The sequence below is a fragment of the Schistocerca americana genome, chromosome 2, assembly GCF_021461395.2.
Source record: "Schistocerca americana isolate TAMUIC-IGC-003095 chromosome 2, iqSchAmer2.1, whole genome shotgun sequence".
Taxonomy (NCBI): Eukaryota; Metazoa; Arthropoda; class Insecta; order Orthoptera; family Acrididae; genus Schistocerca; species Schistocerca americana.
The window spans coordinates 902,450,639-902,474,754 of record NC_060120.1 but is presented as its reverse complement, the minus strand read 5'-3'; the positions used below and the strand labels follow the sequence as shown (position 1 = coordinate 902,474,754).

General features: G+C 45.0%; 1 protein-coding gene and 1 non-coding gene across 2 annotated transcripts in view; both read right to left on the bottom strand.

Annotated features, from left to right (window-relative positions):
- The window catches only part of LOC124595905 (serine/threonine-protein kinase 26-like), a 180,192-nt gene that overhangs the window by 89,179 nt on the left and 66,897 nt on the right, over positions 1–24,116 (bottom strand). The window lies entirely within an intron of this gene.
- On the bottom strand, positions 12,036–12,109 carry Trnat-ugu. Its single transcript has one exon. It is a non-coding gene; the product is annotated as a tRNA-Thr (tRNA).

Here is a 24,116-nt window from a genome sequence, read left to right as displayed (position 1 = left end):
TCCCACAAATTCACGAAGTCAAACAACTGTTCCCAGAACCAGAAACTGCACTTTTTCTACCCTCCGGTCTTTGGTGATGCTATAATCATTCGGTGTCTGCAACAATGAACACTTTTTCCGATAAAAAGTCAAAAGGTTAAAGATACTGAAAAGCTTATTTGGCCATAAAGTAAATAATGTATGCCGCCTGGCTGTAAGCTGTGGCCTAGAGCTCAATATGTTCTACGTTTATGGAACAAGTTTTATGCATTCGTTTTATGACCTTTCTGGAGACCGAAAATATCTGAGTAGCAACTGAGATGTTTTCCGCAAACACTGAAGTTGTGAAACTCATTTCGTTCTGCGCGTCCATGAGATCCAAAGGTCAATAGTTTACGACTCCCAACTTGATACCGCGCTCCTTGACTTCCGCAAAGCATTCGATACAGTTTCGTATGGGCACCTACTGAGCAAAATACGAGCTTACGGAATATCAAACCCGCTTTGTAACTGGATACAGGACTTCGTAGTAGATGTAACTCAAGATATCGTTCTTAATGGGGCAAAACTGTTGAATGTAAAAGTAATATCGTGACAACGCTAAGGTAGTGTTGTGAGGCCGTTACTGTTCACGACAAAATTACACGATGAATCAATAAATGTTACGCAATATGCTACAACAAGCGGAAAAACTCGTCACTGTTCGATTACACTCTCAGCGATTAATCTCTGGAAACATCAACAGAAGAAAATTGTGTAGGAGTAGGCGTTCAGTGCGATTTGAAGTAGTATGACCACATGAAATTCGTTTTAGGAAAAGCAGATGGAAGGTTGAGATTCAATGGAAGAATCCTAAGCGAGTGTAATTCACCCACGAAGGCAGTACCTTCCAAAACCCTCGTTCGCCCGATTTCTGGTTTTTGCTCGTCGGTATGAGACCCTTACTACGTGGGACTAATTTTAAAAGTAGAGTACGTCCAAATAAGAACGGAGCGATTCATGATGAGATTGTTCACTAAGCGCAAAAGCATTCCGGCGATGCTCGGCGAACTCCTGCGTCAGTCGCTACAGGACAGGTGTCGGTGTACAAAGCAGAATTTCACTGTTAACATTCCGAGACGTACGTTCCAAGAAGAGAGAGGTGACTTCCATCCAAACACACATCTCGCGAAATGAAGTGATTTTGCGCTCTCACTGGTCTCCAGAGACAGTTGGCTTTATCTGACTCGCAAACAATACAGTTTGTTCACAAAATCGTCGTGTATGAAATTCCTACGTTGGCTCTATTAAAAATGCACATTTCCTCTCTTGTCCTTCGCTAGTTGCGTTGTTCTCTCTGCGGTATGCACAAATAAAAACTTCAATATCCGTCAAAATTTAATAAGGCATTAAGGAAACAAACAAGTCCAGACAGTAAAGTCATAGCTTATAAAATTTCACCAAATCCAACAAACTCACTCCTTACAGAGAACGCACTTATATTTACATAACATGAAGTATTAGATAAATTATTTCTATTAATTTCGGAAGAAACTCCCACAATCTGGAAAAAAAAGATTAGATACGACAAGAATGGAACACACTATTGATTGAGGCGTTCCATAACGCGGTGTCTCTAGGAAACTACACAAGGCTGCGGCTTCGTGATGATAAGCTTTGTATTTTATATTATACTCTTCTACAGGCTTTAATCACCGAAGTGTTATGAACTTTCATTTAATTATAACAAATCCCCCGACAAGAACGACACGTTTTTCATGAATCTGCAATGTGACGCTGCCTTAAAACGGCTTGCTCTCATAGCACGTGAGTTAAAACGCGATTATAATTAAATACGAAAATTCTTTAACGTTTCCCCGTCGTTCTGTACAACGAATCTGTGGTGTCACCGCCAGACACCACACTTGCTAGGTGGTAGCCTTTAAATCGGCCGCGGTCCGTTAGTATACGTCGGACCCGCGTGTCGCCACTATCAGTGATTGCAGACCGAGCGCCGCCACACGGCAGGTCTAGAGAGACTTCCTAGCACTCGCCCCAGTTGTACAGCCGACTTTGCTAGCGACGGTTCACAGACAAATTACGCTCTCATTTGCCGAGACGATAGTTAGCATAGCCTTCAGCTACGTCATTTGCTACGACCTAGCAAGGTGCCATTATCAATTGCTATTTATCTTGTGATGCATGTACCGTCAGACCGATGTTCACCAATTGTGGATTAAAGTTAAATATTCCAGCAGCTACGTACGTTATTGGCTAATTACCTTGTCCAGTTCCAGACCTCACGCCAGCCTGCGTGAGCTTAAACGCGTGCCTTTCGGCTACCCGTCACTGTGGATTGGCTGTCTTGCCAGTCCACAACAGAATCCTACGAATCTCGTTCGTTCTGAAGACTTTCAATATGTTGGTGATATGAAACAGCATATATTCATGGGGTGTATGGTATAACATAAAACCCACTTCTACTGAACACAACAAATAGAATATGCCGTCTTGCTTTCTGCGGACCACAAGCTTTCTGCTTGTGACGTGGGGGGCGTTCTTGCTTCCTACTACTTGTACTTTACGTTACACGTGGCCGAAATATCGCAGCACTTCTTTTGTGCTTCGCTTGACGAAATGACTCCTCACCGTAAAATAGCAGGAAGCGACGTCACAAAACTCATAGACCTCCACATCAACTTTAACCATCTCGTCCTGCGTGCCGATGGCTTTGCCGACAGTAATTCTTCCCCAGCACCATCTGCGAGTGCAGCAGGAACTAGCGAATTTATACAGGATGTTACAAAAAGGTACGGCCAAACTTTCAGGAAACATTCTTCACACACAAAGAAAGAAAATATGTTATGTGGACATGTGTCCGGAAACGCTTAATTTCCATGTTAGAGCTCATTTTATTACTTCTCTTCAAATCACATTAATCATGGAATGGAAAAACACAGCAACAGAACGTTCCAGCGTGACTTCCAACACTTTGTTACAGGAAATGTTCAAAATGTCCTCCGTTAGCGAGGATACATGCATCCACCCTCCGTCGCGTGGAATCCCTGATGCGCTGATGCAGCCCTGGAGAATGGCGTATTGTATCACAGCCGTCCACAATACGAGCACGAAGAGTCTCTACATTTGGTACCGGGGTTGCGTAGACAAGAGCTTTCAAATGCTGCCCCCATAAATGAAAGTCAAGAGGGTTGAGGACAGGAGAGCGTGGAGGCCATGGAATTGGTCCGCCTCTACCAATCCATCGGTCACCGAATCTGTTGTTGAGAAGCGTACGAACACTTCGACTGAAATGTGCAGGAGCTCCATCGTGCATGAACCACATGTTGTGTCGTACTTGTAAAGGCTCGTGTTCTAGCAGCACAGGTAGAGTATCCCGTATGAAATCATAACATGCTCCACTGAGCGTAAGTGGAAGAACATGGGGCCCAATCAAGACATCACCAACAATGCCTGTCCAAACGTTCACAGAAAATCTGTGTTGATGACGTGATTGCACAACTGCGTTCGGATTCTCGTCAGCCCACACATGTTGATTGTGAAAATTTACAATTTGATCACGTTGGAATGAAGCCTCATCCGTAAGGAGAACATTTGCACTGAAATGAGGATTGACACATTGTTGAATGAACCATTCGCAGAAGTGTACCTGTGGAGGCCAATCAGCTGCTGATCGTGCCTGCACACGCTGTACATGGTACGGAAGCAATTGGTTCTCCCGTAGCACTCTCCATACAGTGACGTGGTCAACGTTACCTTGTACAGCAGCAACTTCTCTGACGCTGACATTAGGGTTATCGTCAACTGCACGATGAATTGCCTCGTCCATTGCAGGTGTCCTCGTCGTTCTATGTCTTCCCCAGTCGCGAGTCATAGGCTGGAATATTCCGTGCTCCCTAAGACGCCTATCAGTTGCTTCGAACGTTAGTGTCGGGACACCTTCGTTCTGGAAATCTGTCTCGATACAAACGTACCGCGCCACGGCTATTGCCCCATGCTAATCCATACATCAAATGGGCATCTGCCAACTCTGCATTTGTGAATATTGCACTGACTGCAAAACCACGTTCGTGATGAACACTAACCTGTTGATACTACGTACTGATGTGCTTGATGCTAGTACTGTAGAGCAATGAGTCGCATGTCAACGCAAGCACCGAAGTCAATATTACCTTTCTTCAATTGGGCGAACTGGTAGTGAATCGAGGAAGTACAGTACATACTGACGAAACTAAAATGAGCTCTAACATGGAAATTAAGCGTTTCCGGACACATGTCCACATAACATATTTTTATTTGTGTGTGAGGAATGTTTCCTGAAAGTTTGGCCGTACCTTTTTGTAACACCCTGCATTTGCGGCAAAAGTACCCTCCGCCACGTGGCATCAAATGGCTTGTGGAGTGTAGTAGAATTTCGGCTGGTGACGAAATAGGTTACATGGGATTTGCCTGAGAGAAACTGCACAATTTCTCTGCCTCGTAGCGGCCCAGACAGTGGCGACACACTGCTCCGCTACTGCGCACGTGTGCCCCGGCAATCCTCGCCCCCTAGACCTGTCTCGCGCCAGCACGACGCGCCGCGCCACGCCAGCGCTGCCGCGCAGGGGGCTATACGGCGTGCCTGCCCGCCGACAACTCGCCAAACCGGCAAATCTCGAGTCCGCGCCAAACCGGCTGCACCGGGCTGTGCGGCGATACTGGCGCAAAACACGGCGTCGCGCACAGACTGGCTAGCGGTGCTTCCGGCAAGCGGCACACCGGAACACACCGGAGGTGTGCTCCGCACTCAGCACACTTCAGCTATCGCAATACTCACCACAGACATCTCAATTTCTCACCCATTTGTCCCGACGCGATTCAGAGGCATGCGCACATCCTCAAGCGATAATCTTTCTTTCTTTCTTTCTTTCGCTACTGCCGTTATCCCGCATTGTGTGCAGGGTCAGCAGGGGTTAAGTACGGATTTGGCGTGGTTAATTTTAGGGGGTGGCCGGATGCCCTTTCTGCCGCCACCTCATACCCCCCGGGACGGAATTAGTGTACCCCAGCTGTCTGCGTCCAGTGTAAATCGTGAAATAGTGTGAATGCGTTGCAAATGCCTGCGAGTCGTGTAACTGAGGCGGGACGTGTGGACCAGCCCGGTGTTCACCTAGTAAGATCTGGAAAACCGCCTAAAAACCACATCCAGGATGGCCGGCACAGCGACCGTCGTCGTTAATCCGCCGGGCGGATTCGATCCGGGGCCGGTGTGTCTACCCGAGTCCAGGAAGCAGCGCGTTAGCGCTCTCGGCTATCCTGGCGGGCTCCTCAAGCGATAATAATTCTTCGAAAATGCAACCTTGTTCCAATTCAGCAAATTCGCCACATCTGTCCTCTTAAGTCTAGGCCGAAAAGGTCTCCATCTACATCAGTTATGCAGACCACTTCGTTTTCTCTTCCCTCTGGAGAGCAGAGGGCTGGGGCAAATTCTTTCCGATAATGCACACTGAAATTCATGGCATGTCATTATCGTAAACGGCAAACTCACGAACCCGTCGCAGGTACATTGAGATGCACTTATACAGATGGCGGTAATATCGTATACACAAAGTATAGAAGAACAGTGCATTGTCGGAGCCGTCATTTGTATTCAGGTGAATCACTTGAAAAGGTTTCCGAGTGATTATGGCCGCACGGCGAGAATTAACAGAGTTTGAACACGGAATGGTAGTTGGAGCTGGAAGCATGGGACATTCCATTTCCGAAATAGTTAGGGAATTCAATATTCCGAGATTCACAGCGTCAAGAGAGTGCCGGCAATAGCAAATTTCACGCATTACAAATGGTTCAAATGGCTCTTAGCACTACGGGACTTAACATCTGAGGTCATCAGTCCCCTAGAACTTAGAACTACTTATACCTAACTAACCTAATGACATCACACACATCCATGCCCGAGGCAAGATTCGAACCTGCGACCGTAGAGGTCGCGCGGTTCCAGACTGAAGCGCCTAGAACCGCTCGGCCACACCGGCCGGCTCACGCATTACATCTCACCACGGACAACGCAGTGGTCGACGGCCTTCACATAACGGCCGAGAGCAGCAAGGTTTGCATAGACTTGTCAGTGCTAACAGACAATCAACACTGCACGAAACAACCGAAGAAATCAATGTGGGACGTGCGGCGAACGTATCCGTTAGGACAGTGCCGCGACATTTGGCGTTAATGAGCTACGGCAGCAGGTGATCCACACGAGTGGCTTCGCAGACTGCACGACATCGTCCGCAGCGCCTCTCCTGGGCTCATAACCATATCGGTTGGACCCTAGACGACTGAAAAACCGTGATGTGGTCAAATGAATCCTCACAAGGCCTGAGTGCATCCCGCTTGCCAACAGTGCTCGTCAGACCGGTTGGTCACCCATCTACATCACTCAACTACGGTGATCAGACGGGAACCGGTGTTACATTTGCGGCAAGGCCGTTGCTAAATATTTAAAACATGAGACAATTTCTTTTACTTTTCTTTGTATTTTACGTAAGCGATTTTTTACGTATATTGTAAAAAAACTTCTGCAGGGAACTGATCATGTTGGGTGAATAACTCTCCTCTACTACAGGAAAGACAAATTAATGATGTCACGGATAAGGCGGGATTTCTATGCAACTTTTCTTTTTCAAAGCTGAGACACGATTACACCGCATAGGTGAATGATCAGGGGTGGACGCACCTGGCAGCGCGATATCAGGCGAGGGGGAAAGCAAAAGTGGACTGTGGGAGGAAGAGAAGAAGAAGGAAGACCCAAGAGAGGCTATCTGCGGCCGCAATGCACCGCCAGAGCGCAAAAACCGGACGCGCCGGGAACGGTTTGAAGCCGGTGAGTTGGCGCGGCCGCCAAGGGGGTGGCGGCGTCTTTTTGCAGCCTCCCCTGGCTTCCAGTAAGGAGGGGTGCGGCAGGGCGGGCCATTAATCGTGCACCCATTGAGGCCTGTGGGAACGGTCTCACTGCGAGAGCGCGGCGCTGGGAACCGGAACAGGAACACCACGCCGTGGACACCTGCCACCGGCCGCCGCTTCCTACAGGAGCTGCTCCACTGTGCGCCGGGCAACCCGGCCGTGCCCAGGGGGTGGCAAGATAGGCCCCCGCAAGGGTGCAAACAAAAAGGAAGATAGGCGGTTTAAGAATTAACCGACACAGTTGCGTGAGTTCTGCTAGCGCTCGTATCCTACAAGAAGCCATTTCCTCGACTCGCGATTCGTAACACTTAAGAGGTGGTCTCTCAGAATGCGAAAACTTTCGAACTAGCTCTCGAAGATCAGTTCGGGCGAAATGCTTCAATACTCCTCCTTAAATCGCCTACCCTACAATTTTTTGGTGTCGGCTGCGTTATTGCTTTAGTTGTTTATAGTCAGACACGTGTTACTGATACATGCTGGGTCTCCTTGACCGCGCCTCTTGAAATACGTACCTGTTTTCTTCAGTATACTACAAAATATGTTCGCAGGAACCTGTCAGTTTTAACGATTCTACGTTTTATGAAATTCCAGATTCAGATTTTCACTCTGCAGCGGAGTGTGCTCTGGTACGAAACTTCCTGGCAGATTAAAACTGTGTGCCAGACCGAGACTCGAACTCGGGACCTTTGGCTTTCGCGGGCAAGTGCTCTATCATCTGAGCTACCCAAGCACGACTCACGACCCGTCCTCACAGTTTCAATTCTGCCAGTACCTCGTCTCCTACCTTCCAAACTTCACTCAAGCTCTTCTGCGAACCTTGCAGAACCAGCACTCCTGGAAGAAAGGATATTGAGGAGACATGGCTTAGCCACAGCCTGGGGATGTTTCCAGACTGAGATGACGAGGTACTGGCAGAATTGAAGCTGTGAGGACGGGTCGTGAGTCGTCCTTGGGTAGCTCAGATGGTAGAGCACTTGCCCGTGAAAGGCAAAGGTCCCGAGTTCGAGTCTCGGTCCGGCACACAGTTTCAATCTGCAAGAAAGTTTTATAAAATTGTTTGTAGGTGGATGGAGGAAGATCAAGAAATAGACGAAGAAGACGACTATTTTACAATAGCCAGTGATCTCATGTCTGCTAGCTAACAAGATGACCATTCAGAAGAGGATCTTCACATGTGTGATGTGGAACTTTCTGTTTCTAAACTAAAATACTTAAAGTATTTGTAAAATCAAATGCGTTCTGAGTGGTGATTAAAAAATGTAGATCCCATCGTTGCATTTCAGTTTTGCAGATTTTCTTTTTGTATCTATGACGGCAATTTTTATGTGCAAGTTTAAACCCTGGCATTTTGTTTTATGTGGAAATTTACATGCTTCACAGATACTATAATTCAACAGAAAGTAAAATTCAGTACCGTTAACAATTCGTTTTTGTGTATTACTTAAAAAACCACACGAAAGCATCTGATGTGTCATAAAAGATTAAAGGCCTGCAGGCTTTGATTAGTACAGTAAGATCAACAAGGGTTAGTTGATCACTTAAATAACTGTCAAAATAAATGTCATAAAATTAAAGTTAAAACTTTGAAATGATTTAGGCCTTAAATATCGGTTTAAACACAGGGGTCCCAGCGACCTCGCATCGTAATATAGATTACAGAGTAACCACCTGAGTTAAGAGTTAAACTCACGCTATCGTCACATTGTCATTTCATCTAAGTTGCATAATAAAAACCCGACTACTACCTCAACAGACGTCGATGGCTAACATAGCTCATGTGGCAACAGTGCGCTTGGTTTGTACAGCAGTCGTCTAACGGCCGTCCAGGCTCAACAATCGAATTCATGCGATTAGTTCTCTATGGTTAGATTCTATTTTATAGGCGGTGCTGTGCTTGGTCACCGTCCGAAAGTTCGTGCAGTTGACGCCACAGCTCTAGAATGCTCGGGCTTCGCTCTAGCTTTTGATCGCCGAACGATCTAGCGACTTATGTTACACTATCTCCATGACTCGTCATTGCGATATTAATAATAAAAATAACCTTGAAACATGTACCGCAATATCTCATAGCGTGCAGGTCAGATGTGAACACAGTCACTGATACATAAATAAAGAATCACATCACGATTTAATCTAATTGTCCCGTTTTTGCTCGTCTTCTGATCTAGTGACGTCTGTTGGTACTATCTCTGTAGAGACCTGGCCTTTATTCTCCCGATTGCAATTAGAGTCAATTTAATACGATTTATTTCGTTTATTACTCATTCAGTTCCCAATTAGTTTTCTATCTTGTTTCATGTGAATGTTAGTATCTTCTTTTGAAGCTGATTAACATTTTCACACGTTATTATAATATGTGAAAAGGGATCGAAATGTAGAGTAGCAACTCGGTAAATTATTATGGTTTCCAATAACTAAAGAAAACACAGTATTGGGTTCAGAATCGAGTAACAGCTTCGAAAGAATACTTTGGCTTTGACTGTTTGCTTTACATGGAAAAATCAACATAAATGTTTATATATGGTATCCGTAATTATTATATGATTCCTTTTTATTGAAATTAGTTCAAATACACCAATAGTTTGTACGGCGGTAGAATTTATTACCATTACCATTTCCAGCGGTGTTTCACTAAACTAAACTGTCAAACTTCAAGCAGAGCTACAATTTTTTCTTGTGGCAGTCTTTTAGTTTTGCGCAATCGCTTGCTCTCACGACGCGATGAGTCAAATGCGGTGCGCTTGTTGTAGCAACACTCAATACTGTAATCGAGCTCTGGGGCTTATCGCGAAATCTCGAGTTCGTTCGAGCGGGAGTTCGAAGGCTACTGATGTTTGTAGAGTTCTGCAACTGCAGATTGGAACGAGACGTGAGGTGGAGGAAGGGAGGAAGAAAAGAAAATCTTGGACACTGATGTATGTAAATAAACAAACACTGTATTCAAATGATCTTTGGGGCATTTTTTACCCCCCCTCCACCTGAATCCGCGAATGGTGCTCATGGCTTTGCTGAAGTCTAGCGCAGTAGCCTGCTTTCGCGACCAGCCGCCCACGCAGTGCGAGTGTGACCTGGCGGTCAGGTGAGTCAGAGCGCCCAACGTGGAAGGTTTGACCAAACGCGACATCGCCGCCAAGGTGTGTCCCGGGTGCCTCTCCGCTGAATCACCGGAGCAGAGCCAGCTTCTGCGCCGTGAGCTCGTCCCCCAATTCTACTTGCCCTGCCACTCAGGTTATCTCAAAACACACGCTGCGCAGCGGTAGATAACGTACAATGCCGAGCCCAAAGTTTATCTGCAAACAACCGAGTATTCTCGTTACTGTAACCGCCTGTTTTCTAGTCCACAATAAGTTTCAAGCTACAACAATTTTCATATGAAATTCTGCTACAATTCATTTTAAAGCACGTTACTAATATGTTCCACGCGGTAACGACATTTATCTCTAATGTTCTGGAGGAAAACCGTTCAAATACTGCTCAGCCATTCATTATTCGGTTATTGGTTCAAATGGCTCTGAGCACTATGGGACTTAACTTCCAAGGTCATCAGTCCCCTAGAGCTTAGAACTACTTAACCCTAACTAACCTAAGGACATCACACACATCCATGCCCGAGGAAGGATTCGAACCTGCGACCGTGGCGGTCGCGCGGTTCCAGACTGTAGCGCCTAGAACCGCTTGGCCACCGCGGCCAGCTTTTTCGGTTATTCATAGGTCCTCTAAGTCAGGATGTTTGAAAAGGCTGCGGCCGATTTTCTGCCCTATTCTTGTCAAAATCGTGCTCCTCTTCTTCGTCTCCACTGACTGCGTAAGGGACGATAGGTTTAGCCGACTGTACAGGAGACCGGAGAAAATATAAATTAGATTGTTCTACTCAAGCAGGTATCCAGGCCGGAGCGTGTGTCGCCTCCGCAGATTTTAGGTCTGCCAGTTCGTTCTTCTTCCTGTCTGCTCATCATAAATGCAGTTAGTAATGTCTTTTGTTTCTGAGATAGTGTGTTACCCAAGAATGGAACTCCTAAATGAAACACCACCACTAAAGCAAGTCACTGAACTTTGTTTATAGGAAATAAAAAGTAAGGAGTACCAAGATAGAACAAAGTGAAAAACCTATTTACACAAAACTGGTGACGAAAGAAAAAATAATAATGACTGCGACCAACATGTTTTGTTTAGTTGAAGCCATGTTCATAAATGCCTTTGAAAGTCTCTGAGATGCAGAGACGGGCAGTTTGTGTGTGTGCGCAACGTGATGGGGCTCTAATCTTCTTGCCTTTGTTGCTGACTTCTAAACAATTTCCTAACTAGGAGGAATATGAAAAAGTAGTGTCATTCGTAACAATTGCTAGCGGAATTCACCTATTTTGCTCAACTATTGTTTTCACTTTCTCTGCGAATTGTTGGCTTATAATTCCATCAAATACAACTGGAAACATTCACTAAATCAAGTTTAAAGCATACTCTATCACAACGCGTGTTTTCATTTTACTTTTAAATGAAGGCTGTGACCAGCCGTACGTCCGGGATGGCGGAACAAACCGGTAAGCAGAAACGCGTTCAAAGTTTGCCCATTCACAGCGCGCTACAAATTAGTTTCGCAAACGCAATTAGCCGAAAAGGCATATGAAATTATGTTGTGAGAGCAAAGAGCGTAATGCCTCAAGCAAACACAGACGCTGACGACCGATTACAGTACCCCCACTGACGTCACCGTGGACACACACACACAGTTATACAGCCATTATCTCATGGGCAACATTTCAATGAAACTACCTTACCAGCCTCTCATTAAACAGCCCGACAGGACTAACTTTCGAGTTTCCTAAAGCCGCTACTTTAAATCGTCTTTCACGCATCCTCATTTCAGCGTAAACCCAGAAACCCAGGTCTTTACGGTGGGACGAAAGCTCTGTTACTACTTGATTCAGTCCACGACCTGCTGCGTCAGCAAGTGATTTTATCGTAATTAATATGCGAAAATCAGGCAGTAACGTGGTCGGATAGAAATAATGTCGGCCGAAATGAAATAGAAAGTGAGGAACTTACATGTAATTACAATGAAATGAACACCCTTAACTGCTTACAGGCGTTGACATACGTCAACGGGGACAGATGAAAATGTGTGCCCCGACCGGGACTTGAACCCGGGATCTCCTGCTTACATGGCAGACGCTCTATCCATCTGAGCCACCGAGGACACAGAGGATAGCGCGACTGCAGGGATTTATCTCTGGCACGCCTCCCGCGAAACCCACATTCTCAACGTATTGTCCCGCACTACATTCGTAGTGCCCACGCCCATTATACTTATTACTCGCGGGGCGTTGCCAACTCCCGTAAGAGTTCGGGCACTGTTTGTGCATTCGCACAGAAGAAGAAGATAGTCAAGTGGCCGGTGAGCCCTCTCTATATACATACTAAGATGGTATCTGTTCTTTCGGACATATAGATAGTTACGGCTCACCGGCCACTTGACCATCTTCTTCTTCTGTGCGAATGCACAAACAGTGCCCGAACAATTACGGGAATCGGCAACGCCCCGCGAGTAATGAGTATAATGGGCGGGGGCACTACGAATGTAGTGCGGGACAGTACGTTGAGAATGTGGGTTTCGCGGGAGGCGTGCCAAAGATAAATCCCTGCAGTCGCGCTATCCTCTGTGTCCTCTATGGCTCAGATGGATAGAGCGTCTGCCATGTAAGCAGGAGATCTCGGGTTCGAGTCCCGGTCGGGGCGCACATTTTCATCTGTCCCCGCTGACGTATGTCAACGCCTGTAAGCAGCTAAGGGTGTTCATTTCATTGTAATTTCATTCTAGCGAGCTGCATGGTCACCGATGGCATCTGTTCTTAGTATATATAAACTTACACGTCTTGGCTGGATTCGCACTTTAATTGTATGTAGTAACTAAATGGTAAATCCCATCTAAACGACGTTATTTACTGAAATAACGTCATAACTGAGAAAGTGTTTTGTCCATTTGGCTTTATTTTTTATTCATTTGGCTTTATTTTTATACGAATCAGAAGTATGTTTACGATGAGATGCAACTGACACCACCTTACCTGCATAATATAAGGAAGAAACTTCCGATGAAATTGACAAGAACCACATTTCTGTGAAGATCGAGATTTCTGTCGTAACGTAAAATAACGAACGTTGTAAGCAAACGATACTCCTAGTGAGAAATTACGTCTTTATATTAAAATTCCGTCACTCGCACGCAGGACACCCGAGCATATCGCCCGGTTTTGCCGCCTCTTGCTGGAGTGTCGCGTATACAGACATCGCTCGCTGTCGATCGCCGACCGCTTCTGGCGCTTACTAGGAAGCGGCTTAACATTTCACTACGCACAGCCGACGCTACTCGCCGCCTTATGCTCAAATCACGGGCTTCAACGCGGGTCCATGTTCTAACTCGATTAACGCGGTTTGCCACATCCGGAATTACACTTGCTACGGGGTGATGTGTTACAACAACAGTGTCACTGTGGGCAAAATGGACCAGAGACATCTGAATGTACTGTCAGCGTTGTAGCTGGCCTTGAAATGCGAAGTCAGCAAATCTTGACTGACGCGTTATCCAAACAGCCGTCAGAGACTGCGCGTTCATATCGACTGTTGTTCGCATCACCATCTAATATTCTGGCGATGTGCCTCCTCACGTCTGCTGCGACGCACACGTATTCCACAGTGCGGCACATTGCTGACGTGGCGCCTCAAACCTAAAGAGTGAATTCTTGGGAGAGGGAGTGGGAAAAATGCAAAAAGTCCTGAAAGGTATAAGCATTCTTTCCCAGCATCAAAGAGCGATTACGAATGAAAAATGTCAATTCTAGTCCGGGCTTCGTTTCTTCACCGGTGAAGGATCATGCGTCATTCATTTGCTGCGTGTCAACCTCGGTCAGGGGGCAGATTGTGGTGTGGAGAGAGATTCACCCCAGAACACGTACTTCTACAGTATGACCACTGCATGCGGGAAATACGACCTATCGCACTCACATGGCGACATATCACAATCACTTAGAGGCCAGACCTTGTGGACCGATCTCAACTACTGTGCGGCACAATATGTAGACCATCCATGAAGAGTACTTGCACAAGTAAAGGTAGGAACATAGAACAACGGATAAATTTTAATGACAGGAATTAGATTGTAAGAGAAATGTAGAAATAAAGGACAGCACACGCTGCCGTGTAGAGTAACCTAGCTTTGATGTAGGATCACGTCATCTGAGGGCGAGAGACTCAAAATATTGCTGAGGTCTTCGTCCTCGGACGGTGGGCAGTACTAGATCGGGCGATGGCTGTCCAGGATAGAGAGCCTCTCGGGTACCTCCTCTTCGGCCGGTCGAAGTGGCAGTGCGGTTAAAGGCGCTGCAGTCTGGAACCGCAAGACCGCTACGGTCGCAGGTTCGAATCCTGCCTCGGGCATGGATTTTGTGATGTCCTTAGGTTAGTTAGGTTTAAGTAGTTCTAAGTTCTAGGGGACTGATGACCTCAGAAGTTAAGTCCCATAGTGCTCAGAGCCATCTGAATCTGAACTCTCTTTCTAGTTTGCTATTTTCTTAATATATATATTATTAATTATAAGCCTTTCCAATTCTTAATAAGTTTTTAAGTTTACCGCTATTTAAACCTGCCACACTGATAAACTTTGTTAATATTAAGCTTCATATTACGTATATGTACCATTTAACATCTTAAAAACACAATCTGTTTTAGTAACTACATGTCAGAAAAATATAATATTAAAAATTCCAACTAAATGCGAATTCTCTCTTTCAAGTTGTAAGGAACGTCGAGGATCGTTATGCAGTGCAACAGACTTCCCTTATATACCACTGCCGACATATTCGCTGAACATGTAACGGGTTTCGTCGGTCAAGGTATCATATAGCGGTATACACGTGCATAAAAATGGGGAGAATCTGACTGAAGCACAGATTTCCAGAAATTTAATGGCTGTTTAATCCAACGCCACGAATCGTACAAGCTTTGTCGCAGAAGCTGTTGGTCCCACGTATCTTGCGAAATGAATTCGTACATTTCCAAGAGTTTTTCTACTTTTCTTTACACGAATGGTCAAAATTCAACGTATAATTATGAAATGTGGCTATTGCTGAGCAGTAGCGATAGCAATATTTTTGCCTGTTTTTGTAACTTCTGTCATAGATCAGCCGCTGTATCGACCTTCAGGGCTACATGCGTCTACAGAGCTACAACCGAACGAGTGTCTAAATTGGGTAAGTTCTTGATAGCTGGACTCGCGTTTGGAAGAAGCGGTGTTTCTCGCCTGGTCATCCTGATTTACGTCGTCCTTAGTTTCCCTACATCACTTTGGGAAAGCGCTAGGATGGCTCATTGAGCAACACTACAGGTGATTTCCTTTCTCACCTGGACCTTTTTCTATATCTCTAATGATCCCGATATCGGCGGGACGTCTTACTGAATCGAAATAATAAACCCTAACCACGAATGTATCGTCCGCTTTTTATCGACAATTGTTTATGTAGCCTTGTCCCACGACATGCTTGTAGTAAGGCTGAAATTGAATTGAGAGGATGTGTGCCGTGTGGCGTTAAGCGGTGCGTCCTCGTTTCAAGCGGCACGCACGATTCGATCGCACCGCAACCGCTAACCGGGCCCACTACAGCCTCTACTACAGTGCGTCAGACCACAACAGAACACAGTGGTTGTTTTTCATCACAGTCTGTCCTGTGTCGATCACGGAGTCCTAAGCAGCTAGGCGAATATACTGCTGCTCGGGGTCACTGTGAATAAGTAGAGACTGTGCCGTAACACGGAATCATTCCCCACGTACTACGATTATACACAGCGGTAGGCGGTGATGCGCCTTACTCTTACTGAAGAGGTGATGGATACCTGCAATGCGGCTAACCTACCCTAAAGAAGCAGTAACGAAAAATACTTTTGAGGAGAGGTGCTTTACTTCTGAACTGGAAGAAGTTCCCTTGTATATCTCCACGGACGACAGTAGATCAAAGCATTTTATCTTCTATGGAAGTCTCAGAAGGTAAAGCTGGCAGAGGTTGCAAGTAAGATGGGGTTGGACGTTTTAGCTGTTAGTGACACTCGGGTAAAGGCTGAGAAAGAAGAAGTAGTGGGAGAATACAAAGTCTACCTGTCAGGAGTCAAAGCAGGAATAGCACAATGGTGTGTAGGGCTTTACATCAGGAAAGAAATGGAACCCAGCGTAGTTGCAATAAGGTATGTAGACGAACGACTGATGTGGATAGATTTGACAGTGTCCAGCAAGAAAATTAGGATTGTGTCAGTATATTCGCATTGTGAAGGGACAGATCAAGATAAGATGGGTAGTGTTTATGGCGCACTCAGTGATGTAGTTGTTAAAGTAAAGGACAAGGACAGTGTTCTGCTCATGGGTGATTTTAATGCCAGAATTAGAAATCAAACAGAAGTGTATGAAAAGGTTATGGGTAAATTTGGAGAGGATATGGAGGCCAATAGGAACGGGAAACAACTCTTGGATTTCTGTGCCAGTATGGGCTTAGTAATCAAAAACTCCTTTTTTAAACATAAGAACATTCGCCGGTATACTTGGGAAGGCAGAGGAACCAGATCTGTCATTGACTATATAATAACAGATCAGGAATTGAGGAAGGCTGTGAGGGACACACGTGTATTCAGGGGATTCTTTGATGACACTGATCACTATTTAATCTGCAGTGAAATTGGTATTGTGAGGCCGAAAGTGCAGGAGGTCAGGTCCATATGTAGGAGGATAAGAGTGGAGAAGCTTCAGGATAAGGAAATCAGGCACAAGTGCATAACAGTGATCTCAGAAAGGTACCAGTTAGTTGAATGTAGTCAATTACAGTCATTGGAAAAGGAATGGACAAGGTACAGGGACACAGTACTAGAAGTGGCTAAAGAATGTCTTGGAACAGTAGTGTGTAAAGGTAGGATGAAGCAAACAGTTTGGTGGAATGACACAGTCAAGGCAGCCTGTAAAAGGAAAAAGAAGGCGTATCAAAAATGGCTACATACTAGAACTCAGGTAGACAGAGAAAGTTATGTTGAAGAAAGAAACAAAGCCAAACAGATAATTGCAGCATCCAAGAAGAAATCTTGGGAAGACTTTGGAAACAGGTTGGAGACTTTGGGTCAAGCTGCTGGAAAACCATTCTGGAGTGTAATTAGCAGTCTTCGAAAGGGATGTAAGAAGGAAATGACAAGTATTTTGGACAGGTCAGGAAAACTGCTGGTGAATCCTGTTGATGCCTTGGGCAGATGGAGGGAATATTTTGAAGAGTTGCTCAATGTAGGTGAAAATACGATCAGTGTTTCAGATTTCGATGTACAATGGGATAGGAATGATGATGGAAATAGGATCACATTTGAGGAAGTGGAGAAAATGGTCAATAGATTGCAGTGCAATAAAGCGGCTGGGGTGGATGAAATTAAGTCGGAACTCATCAAATACAGTGGAATGTCAGGTCTTAAATGGTTACAAAGGATAATTGAAATGGCGTGGGAGTCGGGACAGATTCCATCAGACTGGAAGAAAGCAGTAATCACACCAATCTTTAAACATGGAAACAGAAAAGATTGTAACAACTACAGACGTATCTCTTTAATCAGCGTTGTGGGTAAAATCTTCTCAGGTATTGTTGAAAAGAAAGTGCGAGCATTAGTTGAGGACAAATTAGATGAAAATCAGTGTGGGTTTAGGCCTCTTAGAGGTTGTCAGGACCAGATCTTTAGCTTACGACAAATAATGGAGAAGTGTTACGAGTGGAACAGGGAATTGTATCTATGCTTTATAGATCTAGAAAAGGCATATGACCGGGTTCCTAGGAGGAAGTTATTGTCTGTTCTACGAGATCATGGAATAGGAGGCCAACTTTTGCAAGCAATTAAAGGTCTTTCCGTAGATTGTCAGGCAGCAGTTAGAGTTGACGGTAAATTGAATTCATGGTTCAGAGTAGTTTCAGGGGTAAGACAAGGCTGCAACCTGTCTCCATTGTTGTTCATATTATTTATGGATCATATGTTGAAAACTATAGACTGGCTGGGTGAGATTAAGATATGTGAACACAAAATAAGCAGTCTTGCATATGCGGATGACTTAGTTGTGATGGCAGATTCGATTGAAAGTTTGCAAAGTAATATTTCAGAGCTAGATCAGAAATGTAAGGACTATGGTATGAAGATTAGCATCTCCAAAACGAAAGTAATGTCAGTGGGAAAGAAATATAAACGGATTGAGTGCCAAATAGGAGGAACAAAGTTAGAACAGGTGGACGGTTTCAAGTACTTTGGATGCATATTCTCACAGGATGGCAACATAGTGAAAGAACTGGAAGTGAGGTGTAGCAAAGCTAATGCAGTGAGCGCTCAGCTACGATCTACTCTCTTCTGCAAGAAGGAAGTCAGTACCAAGACTAAGTTATCTGTGCACCGTTCAATCTTTCGACCAACTTTGTTGTATGGGAGCGAAAGCTGGGTGGATTCAGGTTACCTTATCAATAAGGTTGAGGTCACGGATATGAAAGTAGATAGGATGATTGCAGGTACTAGTAGATGGGAACAATGGTAGGAGGGTGTCCACAATGAGGAAATCAAAGAAAAACTGGGAATGAACACTATAGATGTAGCAGTCAGGGCAAACAGGCTTAGATGGTGGGGTTATGTTACACGCATGGGAGAAGCAAGGTTACCCAAGAGACCCATGGGATCAGCAGTAGAGGGTAGGAGGAGTCAGGGTAGACCAAGGAGAAGGTACCTGGACTCGGTTAAGAATGATTTTGAAGTAATAGGCTTAACATCAGAAGAGGCACCAATGTTAGCACTGAATAGGGGATCATGGAGGAATTTTGTAAGGGGGACTATGCTCCAGACTGAACGCTGAAAGGCATAATCAGTCTTAAATGATGATGATGGAAGTCTCAGACGCGACGCGATACTTGTCAGTACCGATAGTGAGACATCTTCAGTGCCCAACGATATGTTAGTCACACCATCGATATAATGGGTGTCTGGCTGCTGTGTTTCATCAGTAACACATTACAAATTTCTACCGAAAAAACAGGCCCAACATTCATCAGGAAACATGGAAACTTTTGCAGTTTTTTTGTGTGTTTCCAAATTGCTGAAAGTGTTATACGAGAAAGTCCGTTGTCTGTCAAGCAGTTCGACTGATGTATACAAAAATTACTTCACATAGGGTAAACAATAAAACAGATGAGGATACCTACTACGTTTCAAATTCAGTACATGGTGTCGTTCTTGAAAACAGAAACGTATCTTTAACTGGAAAACGACAACCAACAGTCAAAGAAAAATCGCTTCTGCATTAATATTAACATGTGGTGTAGCCGCAACTGAAACCTCTCTCTCTCTCTCTCTCTCTCTCTCTCTCTCTACCTGCAGTGATTCAGCTATATCACAATACTCACTATCGTTTAACGTTTCGAAAAGCTACACAAGTTTTTTTTTTCCTTTTTTTTGGCAAGTCACTACAACTGACTATACGTAATTGTCTGTGGTTGAGTGGTTAAGTGTCAGATTGAAGAGTTCGATGCCCTGTCAGTCGTAGGACTTTTTCTAGCCCTTGTCGCTTCTTTCGTCTCTGGCAATGACTAGCGAATGTGAAAAATATACTACCTGACAAGATGGTATCGCATGGAAGTGGTCAGAAACTGCAGCAGTGTGGCTACGAGTATACAGATGACTGAAAGTAGCGGCGGAACTGTGGACAAACAGGGTAGTTCGGAGCTCGCTTTTAGCTACCAGCGAGCTCGTGACCGGCTCAGGTGGTTGCGGGAACGAACTGTGTACTCGCTAAAGGCAATAACTCGCGAATCAGAACGCAGTGCGAAGCACAATTTGTCGTCTGCCAAACGTAGAATGGTCAAAGAGCAACGTCTACAGCATGACACTGGCACGTAGCAAATATTGAATGGCACGTGACGTATACTCGTCGTTTCATCCAATACTGGAGAGTAGGTGTCGCGCTCTGGCACTTAACGCCGTTACCCAGAAAAGCCATATGAACGCCTGATCGTGTGCGAATGCCGCGCACGGAAGGATCGCATGCTGTCGACTCGGACACTTCTAGCATCTCTGACTGACAATCCTAGTCGATATCTCTGTCGTAAGTTAACTGTTTTGTCTCCCTATGGGTGACTGAATACGACCGCATCCACACCCAACAGAACCAGAACCTGTGGTGCTGAAACCAAACGCACGCGGTTTCCAGAAGTTGAGCGCAGGTCTTACTCGAGGTCGATCGCAGGCGATTCACCGAGCGGGGCGGTGCGATCGACTTGGAAGAGGTGAGGACGGCATGGGGGCAATTTCCAGCCTGGGCTGAAGAGGCGCGGAAAGCGCAATGGGTTTCCGATTTCCTCGCTGGCGCAGTTGGGTGCGGAGCGAGGCGCAGCGCAACCGCCAATTGCTTTACTTCGCCATCAGCGGGTCGTAGCCTGAGAGGCTTCGCGAGTGGCGATGAGCTAGAAGCCTTCTCACACCCTCCATTTACGGCCGATACCGGCCATGATCCGGCGGTAACGCAACAGTATCGCCCAGTTGCCGTCACTTCTGAGGTATCGTACTGAAGTACCTCGCATTTTCATGTAAACCTCTCTCTGTAGCATCAACTACAAATGCGGCAAAGAAACAGCTGTCTCAATGCGAACCCGCTCGCACTGCTGTATGGTGATGCTTCTTACTGGAAGAAATGATGGACAGCTCCCTATTTTAGGAGAGAACACTCGATCAAAGCAGTTTCCCTTCTCCGGTGCAGCTATTTTTTATATTATTTTAAATGTTGAAACTACGATAGTGAGTTCCATTAAACTAATATGCCTCAAAGATATTTACACTTTATAAGATGATTGTATGTGAAATATGGAGCAGGGACACAATAAAGGCTGCTGAACGGGATTAAAATGTTTTCACTAAAGAGAGAAAAACAAATGTAAAACGCTTAATTTAGACGAGCTTTAAATAAGACGAAGCAGTTGTTTCTCTAGAACTGTCGTACAGAGGTCAACATGGAAAGTAAGAAACAGGTCACAGCGATTCCGTTTTAGAAGTTTTTGTAACAGAGGGATGATCAAGAACGAATTTATACAACAATTACGAAACTGAACTTTTACGAAAAAAGTGACTGTTAAGCATCCAAACTGAATTTGTCTCTCTACATTAAATGAGCATTTGCACATCACACAGAGAATCAGTGCTGGTGAAGCAATTAACTATATATAGTATTCTGGTCAAATAACACTACCAGGCGACATTTCATTGTTCTATCTTTATCATGTATTCAATAAGCAGCATTTAGCAAGAAAAGTGTTGTAACTATCGACAAAGGTCGCTACATAGTCCAGACAGATAACTGAAGGATCTTATTTAGAAACTTGTACACAATTGTTCGCCATAGCAGGACGGTGAGTGCTTCACTTTCAATGATTAACAATTACGTCTTCAGGATTTTGTGTTGTTACGTTGAATTAAAGGTGGAAGATAATAGCGCATCTTGATTACTGAACAATAAATGCGTCGACAGATGACAGAGCTGTGATATAAGAGTTACGATGCAAGCGAAGATCCATCATGGTAGAATTGCGGATTAATCGACGACAGCACTTTCACAACGGACTAAGGAGCTGACTTCACAATACAGATTAGCTGCACGAAATCTGCCACCAAATTGTAGTCAGCAGCAGAAAAAGTAGGCTAAAGCTAGTCTTCGGCAATTGGGCAGAGATTATTTGTATTAGTAGCTGCTGACAGCGCCCTACCACACACACACACACACACACACACACACACACACACACACACCTCTCTCTCTCTCTCTCTCTCTCTCTCTCTCTCTCTCTCTCTGTCTGGCTCGTACACACGATCGAGCTCGGTCTGGCTTTTCAGGTAACCCATCCTACTGCAACTTCAACTACAATGCAATATTGTCAATTATGGGGATGACAGTACCAACTTTAAGTGCAGTGCTAACATTCATCGCGCGCGGTTACCCTAACAATGGCAATGAAATTTGTGTTCTACATAACAAACGTTATTATGTCACACTTTGATGTGAAGACGGAGAATTGAACTGTCATCCCGCCATTTAATTCAAATTCATCAGAGACGAGCAAGTGCAGATACTTGCTTACGACGATGACGCAGACAGTTCCGCGAACTCTGAAGGCAATGAACAAACCATTCATGGAACTTGAACAAGCCGGTAGAATATGAGGTTGAATATAAACTAGTAGAAACCAAAATATATGCTGGTGGGAAAGCAAGTTAAGAGAACATGCCCTCTGGGCATATATACTTCTGAGAGAGTTTATCAGCTTAAATATCTAGGATCTACAGTCACCCAGTCAAATGACAGCTCTAATCAAATTAAAAAGAGATTAATAGCAGTGAACAGATCCTTCTTCGAATTAAAGTAACTATTTTCCTCAAGGCTTGATTCGAATCACAAAATAAACGATTTATAAAACACACTGAGATCACAAAAGTCATGGGATAGCGACATACACACATACAGAGGGCGACAGTATCGCGTACACAAGGTATAAAAGAACAGTGCATTGGGGGCGCTGTAATTTTTACTCAGGTGATTCATGTAAAAATATATCCGATGTGATTATGGCCACACGACGGGAATCAACAGACTTTGAACGCGGGATGGAAGTTGGAGCTAGGCGCATGGGACATCCCTTTTTGGATATAGTTAGGGAATCAATATCCGAGCCGGCCGCTGTGGCCGAGCGGTTCTAGGCGCTTCAGTCCGGAACCGCGCGACTGCTACGGTCGCAGGTTCGAATCCTGCCTCGGGCATGGATGGTTAGTTAGGTTTAAGTAGGTCTAAGTTGTAGAGGACTGATGACCTCAAGATGTTAAGTCCCTTACTGCTCAGAGGCATTTGAACCATCAATATCCGAGATCCACAGTGCCAAGAGCGTGCCGAAAATACCAGATTTCAGGCATTATCCATCACCACGAACAACGCAGTGGCCGATGGACTTAGTGTAACGACCGAGAGCAGCGGCGTTTTAGTAGAGTTGCCAATCGAAACAGACAAGCAACACTGCGTGAAATAATCGCAGAAATCAATGTGCAGCCTACAAGGAACGCATCCGTTTGGACAGTGCGGCGAAATGTGGCGTTAAAGGGCTATGGCAGCAGACGACCGACCTGGGTGCCTTTGCTAGTAGTACGACATTGCCTGTAGTGCCTCTCTTGGGCTCCTGACCATATCGGTTGGACCCTAGACCACTGGAAAACCTAGGCCTGTTCTGATGAGTTCCAATTTCAGTTGGTAAGAACTGACGGCAGCTCAACGGAATCATGGACCGAAGTTGTCAACAAGGCACTGTGCTAGCTGGTGGTGGATCCATATTGTTGTGGGCTTTGTTTAGGCTGCATGGAATGGACTAGAGCCTCTAGTCCAATTGAATCGATCACTGGATGGGAATGGTTATGTTCGCCTACTTGGAGACCGTTTACAGCCACATTCCTGGACTTCATGTTCCCAAACAACAATGTCATGTCATCAGGCCACAATTGTTCGCAATTGGGTTGAAGAACATTCAGGACAATTCGAATCAATTATTCGGCCATCCAAATTGCCCGACATGAATCCCATCGAACATTTATGGGCATTATCGAGAGGTCAAATCGTGCACAAAATCCTGCAGCATCAACACTTTCGCAATTATGGAACCTTGGCATCGATCAGTATTTCTGCGCGGGATTTGTTGAGTTCATGTCACGTCGAGTTGCTACATTAAGCTGGGCAAAAGGGGGTCTGACGCGTTATTAGGAGGTATCCCATGAGTTTTGTCATCTGAATCTACAAGACCAGTAATTATATATGGCTTGGAAACTTAGTCATTTACATTAACAGAGGCTGGAATGCTTGATTCCTTCGAGAAAAAAAGTACTTCGAAGAATCGTTGGGCCAACGTGTGAAAGAGGAAGATGGTAGAGGAGGTATAATCACTAGATGAAAACTATACGTAAAGATCCACTAGTTACAAAAATAGCAAAATCAGACTGATTGAGATGGACACGGCACAAGGCACGCACAAGTGATACTTAAGTAGATAAAAGGATATTACATGGAAATCCAGAGGATCGAAAAGGACGTGGTCGACCGAGAACCAGATGGATAGTTAGAGTAGGCTACCCACAGAAAACGA